This window comes from Mastomys coucha, unplaced genomic scaffold (genome assembly GCF_008632895.1).
Source record: "Mastomys coucha isolate ucsf_1 unplaced genomic scaffold, UCSF_Mcou_1 pScaffold18, whole genome shotgun sequence".
Classification (NCBI taxonomy): domain Eukaryota; kingdom Metazoa; phylum Chordata; class Mammalia; order Rodentia; family Muridae; genus Mastomys; species Mastomys coucha.
Window position 1 is genome coordinate 87,108,777 of NW_022196900.1, and position 11,395 is coordinate 87,120,171.

The window sequence follows — 11,395 nt, forward strand, 5'->3', positions numbered from 1 at the left end:
ATGGATCCACAGAGGATCTCACAGTCCAGGCCTTGGAGCCCAGAGGAAAAACTCATTAATCTATTTTACTCTTGTGAAGGGAAAGGGTTGAGCTTGTGACCCGCCTTAACCCAGTCCGTATAAAGGGCTCTAGGGTCTCTATCAGCTGGTGCCAGCTACTGGTAACCTCTGTCCATCGACCTCCATGTTCACAACTGCTCAGAGCTGAATCAGCAGCTCTGTGGACCCTGACTCTGGCACAGATACAGATGTGAGCCACATCAGAAGTATAGTTGCTCCCTGGGCCAACTTCCCAGCACAGTTCCTGGGAGGAAAGACCCCAAGAACTGGGAGGGACAAACGATGGGGCGGCCGGGGGAACCAGCATTGGTTCATGGTGGTTGGCATCACTCAGTGGGGATATCCTGAGAAGATGCATCTTCCTCCTCTGGCTGTTGGGTTTTACACGGTGATACCAAAGGTTGCTGAGCAGCTGGGAAGAACCCAGCTGTTAGAGCGCTTGCCCAAGCATGCAAGAAGCCCTGGGTTTTATCCCCAGCACAGCATAAGCTAAGCATATTGACTTACTCTTGTGATCTCAGCACACAGAATATGGAGGCAGTAGGATCCGACGTTCAAGGTCATCCTTAGTTACACAGTGAGTTTGAGGCCAGTCTGGTCCTCCAAACAAAAACAAAGTAAAAGAAAGATGATGACAGGCAATGTCCTGCTGTGATGCGTGCTGCCTCAGAAGGGAAAGCTGCTCCAGAACTGGCCTGTGAGTGGTTTTTTCCCAGTCTGTCAGGGCACCTAGCACAATCCCCCTGCTCACTGGGATGGGGTCGCTCTCTTCTTGTGGCCATTTGTCTTTTTGACAGAGGGCTTCATGAGGTATACCAGGAAGTTTAAACTTATAGTCCTGCCCCCACCTCTGGAGTTCAGAGATTACGAGTGTGTGCTACTGTATCCTGGGTACCTTGCAACCTTTGGAATAGGTGTTTTGTTTTGATGCTATAAACAGGACGACATGGCCAGGGATTCCAGAATAAGGATTCCTTGTCTTAGAAATTTTTTTAAGATAACACTACAGAGAGATCTAAAAAAAAAAAAAAAAAAAAAAAAAAAAAAAAAAAAAAAAACCAAGTGGAAATCAGACTATTTTTCAAGTCTAATTCACATTTCACAGAATGTGTTTTAAAGCTCGAGCTGTGATTTTTATTTCTGAAGACCATTGGGCCACTAAAAGGAAAATCCATATAATTGATACAGTGATAATCTGAGCTGACATTTTGATGAAACTGTATCTTCTCTAATTCTTCATGGTTTGTGTTTAAAAAATATCTGCAATAAAATTTTAGGTTTGGCACCCTGCGTCTGAAATCAAACAAACAAAACAGGAAATACAAGTGTCCTGCTGAGATAGCAGGTGGCAACCCCCATCCCTGTCCCCTGCACCCAGAAGGGATGAGCAGACGTTGTCACATAGGAGCTGAGTCTGCTTTTCAGACTCATTGGAAGGCAACTCACTGGAGAGCCTGTGGGCTTCCTGGCTCATCTAACTCTAGTCAATCAACATTCAAGTATCTCAAAAGCATGGTGAAACATTTGTATACAATGTTATAGCGTTAGCTATAAATGTTAGCTATCTTCCTTTTGTTTTTGTTTTTGTTTTGCTTGTTTGTTTGTTTGTTTTTTGTAGCAAGATGTGGGACTCCATATGTAGATCAAGCTGGCCTCAAACTCACAGAAAAAATTTCAACCACCAAGGACTTTTGACCCACGTAAAACTCTTAACAATGAAACAAAGGCAATTGCCTTTTATTGGTTGGTTGTTCAAAGCATCTAACTGCAGCTGTAGCTCCTTAGGTAGAATGGTAGTCTGGGTTTAATCCCCAGCACTGCGTAAACCAGGCTTGGTGGTATATGGTTGTGATCCTAGCACTTGGAGGTAGAAATAGAAAAGTAAAGTTGTTTTTGGCTAGAAATTGACTTTTAAGCCAATCTGGGCTACATGATGCTCAATTAAAAAAAAAAAAAAACTCATTTAGCTAGGTCTCTTGGGTAGGTCTGTAAGCCTAGATACCAAATAGGCTGAGGCAGGACAATAGTGAGATCCAAGCTTGATTGGGCTACTGAGTTCAAGCCTACTCCGGCAATGCAATGAGATGTTTCAAAAAAGTCAGCAAGAGAACTAGGGAACTGTATCTCAGAGGGAGAGTGCTTGCCCAGCAGGCTAAAGATCCTGGCTTCAATTCCCGGTGCTATAACCTAAAAGTCACAGTGAGTGTACAGTTGTGTGCATGTACGCTTTAGGGGAGGTTGAGGGTGGCGCTTTCCTTTTGGGGCACAATGAACACCTGCCACTATGTAAATAACCACCAGATATATTAATAGCGTAAAGGTATTGAGGATTTCCACTGGGGTTCTACCATGCTGGAGTGCCCCCAGGTATGCAACAAGACACAAGTAGGGGAAATAACTCAGCAATAAGTCCCAAACCCTAGGGAAGACCAGCCAAGGCTTGACCATAGCACAGACTCCACCCTGTCACCCAGACTTGTACAGTGCAGGCCTCCCCAGCAGTGAGCAGGACACTCATGCCTCATGGTGCTTATTTTATGTATTTAGGATAACTTTTTCTTCTGTGTGTGTGTGTGTGTGTGTGTGTGTGTGTGTGTGTGTGTAAGCCATTCAGGTGTGAGCATTCAGCTAGCAAGAGACAAATACAACGAGCTACTTATCAATCCATATTTAATTTCTTAGCGTTATGGATCTCAGACCCTTGCTCCTGCCTTGGCTTTTCCTTTCTACCTTACAGATCTTGATATTTTATTTATGAACCTAGTAATTTTTATATAAAGCAAGATCACATTTACTTTCTCATTGATTGGTATTCAATTAAGTCATAAACTTGACAGATTAAATCCTCGTAAACTTTTAAACCACTCAAACATTTAATTAAGCAAATTCCTTTAGATATTTCAAAGTACAATTACAAATTTAATTTATCCAATTCAAATACTTCAAACACCTGACAAGGGAGCCTTACAAATATGATGAACAAATTCTTCTTAAGCACCCAAGCAACTTCTGTAAATCTAATCAGATGTGAAACTAGTTGCTTAGATTTCGTTTTAAATATTATAAAGGCAAGACATGACAGTGCATGCCTGTTGTGCCAGCACAAGAGAGGCTGAGGCAGGAGAATCCCCAAGTTTGAGGCCAGTATGGGCTTCCTGGTGGAAATATGTCTTTTAGGAAATCATTAAGAAGGGCTGGAGAGATGGCTCAGTGGTTAAGAGCACTGACTGCTCTTCCAGAGGTCCTGAGTTCAAATCTCAGCAACCACATGGTGGCTCATAACCATCTGTAATGAGATCCAGTGCCCTCTTCTGGAGTGTCTGAAGACATCTACAATGTACTCACATAAAAAAAAAAATCCTAAGAAGAATGTAGAAAAAAAAAATCTCTGACCCAACCCCCAGACCTGGTTAGTGTGTCTTGTTACAACTGAAACACAAATCATAAAAAGTATTGATTCTATGGGTTCGTTTCTTCCTAGTGTTGTGCTGGAGGCAAGGCCTGTCCTTGAACCCCTGTAATTAATTCCTGAGTCCTGGGGATGGAACCCACAAGCAAGGCAAGAGATCTAACACAGAGTCACACTGCAAACCCTGAACCTCTCTGTGTTTCTCATCCTAATGGAGAAGAACGATGTTTTAAATTAAAGATACTTAGTAGAGAGTTGGGGATGTGGCCCAGCTGGGAAAGGGCTTCCCCAACATGCATGAAGCCCTAGGTTCCATCCACAGAAACCACGGGACTGGTTGAGCATGCCCACTGTCTCAGCACGTGGGAGGTGTCTGCAGAAAAGTCAGAATTTCAAAGTCTGAGCTGGCTAGATGGCTCAGTGGTTAAGAAGGCTTGCTGCTCTTTCAAAGGACCAGAGTTCAAGTCCCATCTCCCACAAGAGGTAGCTCACAACTGCCTATAACTCCAATCCCAGGTGATCCAGATGGCCTTTTCTTTTTTTTTTTTCTTTTTTTTTTTTTTTTTGGTTTTTCGAGACAGGGTTTCTCTCTGTAACCCCGGCTGTCCTGGTACTCACTATGTAGACCAGGCTGGCCTCGAACTCGGAAATCCGCCTGCCTCCGCCTCCCAAGTGCTAGGATTAAAGGCGTGCGCCACCGCCGCCCGGCCCAGATGGCCTTTTCAAGCATCACATGTCACATGCAAATAGAATAAACACTCTCCCTTCCTCCTTCCCTTCCTCCCCTTCTCTCTCTCTCACACACACAAATTAATTTTTAAAAACTTTTTACTGGCTCTTCATAAATTTCACATCATGTACCCCAATCCTACACATCTCCCCCTCCCCCTGTGCCTGCCCTCAACCTTTGCAGCCAGCCCCCAACAACAGGAAAAAAAAATCTCATTGTAGAAGCTGTAGTGTGTCACAGTGTGTACCACAGTATACCCTTTCATCCATGCTTCTTTGCTTGCAAATGTTCATTGCAATGTCTTCTTGGTCTGGTTCAAGGCCTCTGGCCTCTGCCACTCCATCAATAATGGATCCTCACTGGGACTCCTCTAGGATATCCTGCTGTTGCCCTGTGGAATGGAGATCCTGCAGCTTTGGATCTGTGGGTCTCCCCCCTCATGTACTCCAGCAGTTCATCGATGGGGTAGACGTTCTGGTGGACCAGTTCAAAGCCCTGGATCTGAGCCTGAGAGGTATCTGAGCTAGTCAGCCACCAGCTCTCCCACTCTCATGCCCTTTCAGCTGGCTCACCAGCAGCCGCCATCCCCACCACTACCGAAACCAGGGCCTGCTTTACCCTACTGCCTAGGTGAGATGAAGGGCTCATTCTCCCAAGTGTTGCAACTAGTGAGAGGCAGGGCAGGCCAGTTCTCCTGCTCTTAGCACTCCAGGTTGTGAAGAGGGGAGGGGGAGGGGAGGGGGAGGGGGACGAGGAGGGGAAAGAGGAATGGAGAGGATCTCTCTCCCTCCTCCACCAAATGGAGATCAAGCGGTAGGGTCAGCTCTCCTGCCCTTATACCTCCAGGGCCAGTCCCCAAACAACACCCAGGCGAGGGGTGGGGCCAGTTCTCAGACATCAACATCAGACCAGGGACATCAGACCCCTGCTGCTACAGGGCCATGGAGCCAAATGTGCCCCTCCCTTCATGGCAGCAAAGGCGAGGACCCCCCCCCCCCCAGATGGCGTCACCAGCTACCCACATCAGGCTGTTCTCTCCAACTTTTGCTTTCTTCGTTGTGCCCACGTCCTTCTGTTTCTCTCTTTTTCTTTTTTTTAAAGATTTATTTTATTTATTTTATGTGTATGAGTACACAGTAGCTGTACAGATGGCCGTGAGCCATCATGTGTGTGGCTGCTGGGAATTGAACTCAGGATGGCCTGCTCGCTCCTGCCCAGTTCTCTCTGGCGTAATATACTGCAGCTGTCTTCAGACGCACCAGAAGAGGGCGTCCGATCTCATTACGGGTGGTTGTGAGCCACCGAGTGGTTGCTGGGATCCGAACTCAGGACCTTCGGAAGAGCAGTCAGGGCTCTTACCCGCTGATTCATCTCGCCAGCCCTCTCTCTCTCTCTCTTCTATTTCTCCACCACTCACTTGTTTCTCTTAGTGGCTCTCCAGGATCTCTGAGTGTCTGGGGTCATCTCAAGAGTGATCTCAGGGGTGGGGGCTAAGTCCTACCTGTGCATTGTGGCACTGGGCAGGGGTCATCTCAGGCATGGTCTGCACCCCAAGGCCTGTGCTGCTCCAGACTGGCAGACATCTCAGGCTAGCTACCTGTCCAGGTCCTATGGTGCCAGTCTGGTGGCCATCTTGGGTTCGCTCCCCACTACTCCTGCCTGACCCATATGAGCGTTGTCTGTCTTGGACTCACTCCTACCCAGGGCCTCCAGTACCAGGCAGGGATTCTTCTAGTCTCCAGCAGCCTGACTGAGCCTGTGCTGGACTGGTGGTCATCTCGGGCTAATTCCCTGACCAGATGGTCTCAGGCTCTCCCATTTTGGGGAGTGTTAGGCTGCTAATCATTCAGATGTCTTTAGGTCAGAACACTGAGCATAGACATAGCCTCTCTCCTCTCTGCCACCTATGGACACACATGGGACACAGCAGCCACACCTGCAATGCGTCTAGGGGTAGGCAAATTAAATTTTAAAAAGAGGATTTGAAGGTCATCCTTAGCCACAGATGGAGTTTGAGGCCAGCTGAGCTGCTCTAGCTCTTATTTGGGGAAAACACAGAAATAACAACAAAAGCACACTACAACAAAGATCCCATGAGACCTCAGGCCCATGACACAGAAGACAGGGGCATGAAACACAAGCTAGAGATGTGCTGACAGAGGCCAGTGTGGGAGAGCCTGCTTCCCGACAGAGGGCGGGGTGGGAGAGCCTGCAGGAATCTGCCATCTTGCTCCAGAGTTTCCATTGGCCATGACACGGATCCTCTTGGTTCTAGGCCAGGACTCACCCAACACCATGTGCCTCTCTAGGCTCTTTCCTGGGAGTGAGTGGCCGGTCTGTGAAATTACTGGGGACTCATACCACTGGCTTCGCTCCCTTCTTACGAAAGCAATTTAACTGTGCGATTGTTTAAACTAAAACTACTAAAACAGGCTCCAGCCTGTTTTCTCTACAACACACCCGTTGTCTTTACAAGTTGGTCTGTTTTTCTCTTCAGTCAGTAGATGTTGGATGTTCTGGATGCGAGCTGTTAGTCACACAAGTCTCCTGCTGACATTTTTACACACCTCTTCTTCAGCTGCCGTGGAGACTGGTCTCTCGTTGAGATCCTCTACTCCATCGCTTACTCCTGATAACCTCAACTGGCCATCGGTCATGGTGGACTTGATCCATCCACCGATGTCTCAGCCTTACCCTCAGTCTCTCTCCCCATCTCCTCCTCTGCTTATCTGCTTTGAAATCAAAAGTGGGCACTGCTGCTTCTCCAGCCATCCCTCCCCGACTTATTGGAACAATGGAACACTGGAACATACTATTACAAAACAGAAAATGTGTGCAGAAAGTTTCTGAGACTACAAGTTGCCCAGCTTCTATAAATAATTCCTCCCCAGTGCTCCTCTGAGTAACCCTAATTAAATTTATTGGTTCCCTAGAAATAAGACATGAAAGTGAGGGGGGTTCGTTGGCAAGAGGAGAGGCATGAGGGGGAGAAGGCAAACAAAAGAAAGTAACAGGTAGAGATGAATATGTTCAAAATACATTATAACAATACATTATACACAGCACAATGAAATACATTTTTATACACAATTATTATATGCTAATAAAAACTGAAAAAAGTACACAAACATAATTGCACAGTTTAGCAAAGATAAGCACCCACACACTCACCACCCACAGGGCCAGAATGCAAAAGTTATTTTGTAAATCCCTTAAAATATGTGTGTGTGTGTGTGTGTGTGTGTGTGTGCACTTAAATTTTGCATGTATCTGAACATATTGAGACTATGTCTCCAAAAAGCAAGACCTAAACCTGAGTCTATGGTTAGAAGGCCCTATGGAACCTGGCCTCTGACTCTCTGGACCTCATACCCTGCCCACTCCTGTTGGGCCTTGTATTCCTATTTCTTGGACTACAGTTCAGAGTGATAGCGGCTCAGAGCAGACACGCATAAGTCCTTGATGTGTCTCTTTTGGTTATCTAGTGAGGAAACCCAAGACTAACCCAGATACTTCACAGAGAGTGGTTCAACTCAGGGACTTGCTTTCAAGTGCTAGTGGAAAGAGACGGAGCTATAATGCCACTGGGAGGTCATGGGTCTGTTCTCACCATCAGAGTTGTTGGACACTGTCCTTGAATGAGTGGGGAGAGCTGGAGTCCCATCTGATGCTGCTTCTAAAGTAGAATGGCTTTTTACTCCCTTTTCACTACCTAATCTTGCATGGATTCTCCCTGTTGGTAGAACCCACCCGGAACACAGAATTGCAAAGGTATCTGGGAAATGTAGTTTTCTAAGTCTTCTAGCCCTGCTCCTTCCAGGGAGGTACAGACCTTCATTTAAAAACAGTGCTGGGACATTGAGGAAGGCCTTTCATAGCCTTGACTGTGGACCTCCTGACACCTCTGCCTGGGGTGGGGGGGGGGACAATGAGGAAGGCCTGAGGCTGGGTCTGCAGGTTTCAAAGGCATTTGTAGCTCTGACCACCAGGAACTCCAGGCTGGCAATCTTGACATCAAAGTCGCAGCTAGATTATTCTAGATGTATCCACAGCCATCAAGTCAAGGATTTGGTTCAGATCTTGATGACCTTAATGTCATCAAACTCAGGATTCAGTCTCATCACTATATCAATAGTCCAGGGTGTGCCTTCCCTGAGAACACCTGACACCGACATGTGACACTGCCGCGTGACAAGTGTAGTGAATGAAAGCAGCATTCTGTGACGAGCTAATCAGGTGCCCCACTGCAGGGCTGTGCACATGGAGGTCCTAAGTAGGTCTCCTCTCCTGCTTGCATGCTTATTGAGGATCTGTCATCATGATGGCTGACTAGTGGGTGTACCATGTAGCACAGAAAAGAGGGTCCCTATTAGGCTTTGGAAATCTGCCACCTTTGCTCTTCGCTGGAAGGACTGAGGCACGGTGTGTGTGTGTGTGTGTGTGAGAGAGAGAGAGAGAGAGAGAGAGAGAGAGAGAGAGAGAGAGAGAAACAGAGAGACAGAGGCAGAGACAGAGAGACAGAGACACACACAGAGACAGAGAGGAGGGGGAAGAAATGGAAAGTTGAGGGAAGGAGAGAAGGGGGAGGGGGAGGGGTTGAAGGAGCCAGGAGAGAGAGAGAGAGAGAGAGAGAGAGAGAGAGAGAGAGAGAGAGAGAGAGAGAGAGAGAGAGAGACCCCATCCTTAGACCTAGCTGGTGGCTACAACATTTCCAAAGCTGTGAGAGAGGAGGCAGGAGTGGGTGGAGGCTGGGTCAAAGAGATGATCCTGGGGCAGGGTTTGGTGGGAGCTTACTGTTGGTGGGCTGGAATTTAGGATGAAGCTGAGTGTCAGGTGCTAGAGCTGGGGTGAGGGAAAAGAGGGAGAGGAGGGAAGGAGGATCTTTTCAATTTAGTGCAACTGATGAAGAAGCTATCGTTGCATACACAGATATGCATGCTGTGGACAGTCAGGATAGCTCTGGTTGGTAGTGAGCAAGATCCCCACTCCAACTTCCTAGGTAGGGGGGTTGGACAGCGATTCAGTCACCTGACCTGTGTGTCTACTTCTCCACTCGGGCTAGGGTGGTCAGATTTCTCTATCCCTCTCAGCGCCTGCAGAAACTGGTCTCCGGACTCCCTCCTGTTCATCCTTTAAGGTAACCAAAGTACTTGTCTCTCTTATCACAGGTTCTCACAAATCATGACCCCTCCCTTCTTCCTTGGGTGTGGTTCAGCGCTCCTTGGCATCGCTTTCAAACCCTTTGGGACCTCGCTCTTGCATTTCTATCTGATTTAGGCCAATTCCTCCTTTTCAGTCTCCCCATCACAGCATCTAATTTCCTGCCATAGCGCCCCAGGTGCCTCCCATCCCTGGTCTTAGCAAGGGATGGAACTCTTCCCCTGTTCTCTATTGTCCAGAAAACTTCGGCTCTGCTTTCCTGTCTCCCAGAAGCCTCCATAATCCCGTGGTTGAATTGAGATGTCTCAACGAGTACCCGTGGGCCCTTAACAAAGGCTTGCAATCCTCCGCTGTTTGCTTACTCAGCCTGGGCAGGGCTTCCGGCGCACAAACTTGGAGGGACTCATCTGTCCGCCCAGAAGCCAGCGCTGCCCTGCGTGGTTATGTGTGCCTGGCTGTCTGCAGGTGCCTGTGTAGTGACAGGGTGGGGCCAGGCACCGAATGTAAGGGTGTGGTTGTGGCAGAGAGGTGGCTGGTGTCGTTAGAGGAGTTCTGGTTCCTGCTGGAGCTGCTGGAGCTCTTCTCTTGAGGTCTCAGCAGAGGTCCCTGGAGATGAATGGGAATCCCCGGAGAGAAAAGGGGAGCCTCCTCCTGGTATCTTTGCACAACGCTGGTCCAAACTGTCATAGCAACAGCGCGCACCGGCGCACGGGCCAGCCAATGACAGGGCGTTCCGGTGAGGTAATGCCCAGGCTTGGCAGCCCATTGGTTCCGATTTTTGCCCACGCTGGGATCCCGGGCGCGGGTGGAGCAGGCTAGGGAGCACGAGGAGCGCGTGCTCAAAGCCAGGCTCCCTGCGCGCTCTTGCATGTGGCCTTGCGCGCGCGCACGGGCTCTTCCTTGGCCCGCTTCACTGTTCTGGATCTGACCGCACCTTCCTCCTCTCTGTCTCCAATTATCTGGGTCCTTCTGTGACCCTCCCGGTGTGTCTTTTGGCCTTGGTGACTCTTGATGACTGTCCTCCTGTCTCCGCGCTGCGGCTCCTGGTCTTCTCCAAACAAGGGCTCACTGAGGGTTCCTTGACTTGCAGCCAGGAGGTGACTCACTACCTCAGACTGCAGACTGGCCTGGCCAGCCTCAGGGGCACCTTCTTCCATGGGAAGCTCTTGTCCTGCAAGCAAACTCAGGTCTGGAGACCGAGTTGAGCCCCGGACTGTGCTAGCTCACCAGGTGTTTGTGACCCGGTCCAGGGAAAAGCGGGGCAGTTTGTGTTTTGGAGAAGGGGCAGTCACAGAGATGGGTATGAGCTTCAGCAATTACAGCAATTATAGCAAAGGTAGTTAGACAAACGTATATGTCAGGGTAGCTGGACTTTGGCTCTAATCATGCATACTACCGTCTGTCCGAGAACACAACATGTCCCTCTGTGCCATATTCATATTTGGCTTTATTCGTGGGGAGTGTCTAGAAATCACAGGCTAATCTGGGAAGCTGGGAGAGACCCCAGGGGCAGAATGGCAAGGGACTCACCTGGAAGGATCAGTGTGGCCGAGGTGGGCAGTCCAGGAATGTACCCACCTGGGGAGTTTGCACTTGACCCCAACAGTCCTGGGGGAGCCACTGCAGGGTGTCTGAGCGGGACAAGGTCCAGCACTGGCTTCATGCAGCCTTGGAGACAGTTTTGCTCAGCTCCTATGCCCAGCTCGAGGCCCTGTATGACTGAGGGGAGGGGACAGACTCTTGTTGAAGGAAAGTAAGGACTAGAGGGAGTGGTTCTGATGGTGGGACACATGATGAGGTGGGTGTGCTCCTGTGGTGGAGGGGATGGGACTCTGCTGGCTTACTTGCAACAGTAGGGACAACTGTGGGAGAACAACCACGAGAACAACCACCGTGGGAGAACAATAACCGTGGGAGAGGTGCTGGCTTGTGCATCGGAGTGTGTATGGTGGGACACATGGGGCAGATACCAGAGGAGAAGTGGGCAGTGCAGAACTGGAGCCCTGGAGTCAGAGAGCAGGGGTGGGGGGCAGGAG

The 11,395-nt window shown here is 48.8% G+C and overlaps 1 non-coding gene across 1 annotated transcript; it reads right to left on the bottom strand.

Annotated features, from left to right (window-relative positions):
* Positions 1–6,025: 6,025 nt before the first annotated feature.
* On the bottom strand, positions 6,026–6,157 carry LOC116097303. The gene has a single exon (XR_004121346.1). It is a non-coding gene; the product is annotated as a small nucleolar RNA SNORA17 (small nucleolar RNA).
* Positions 6,158–11,395: the final 5,238 nt, after the last annotated feature.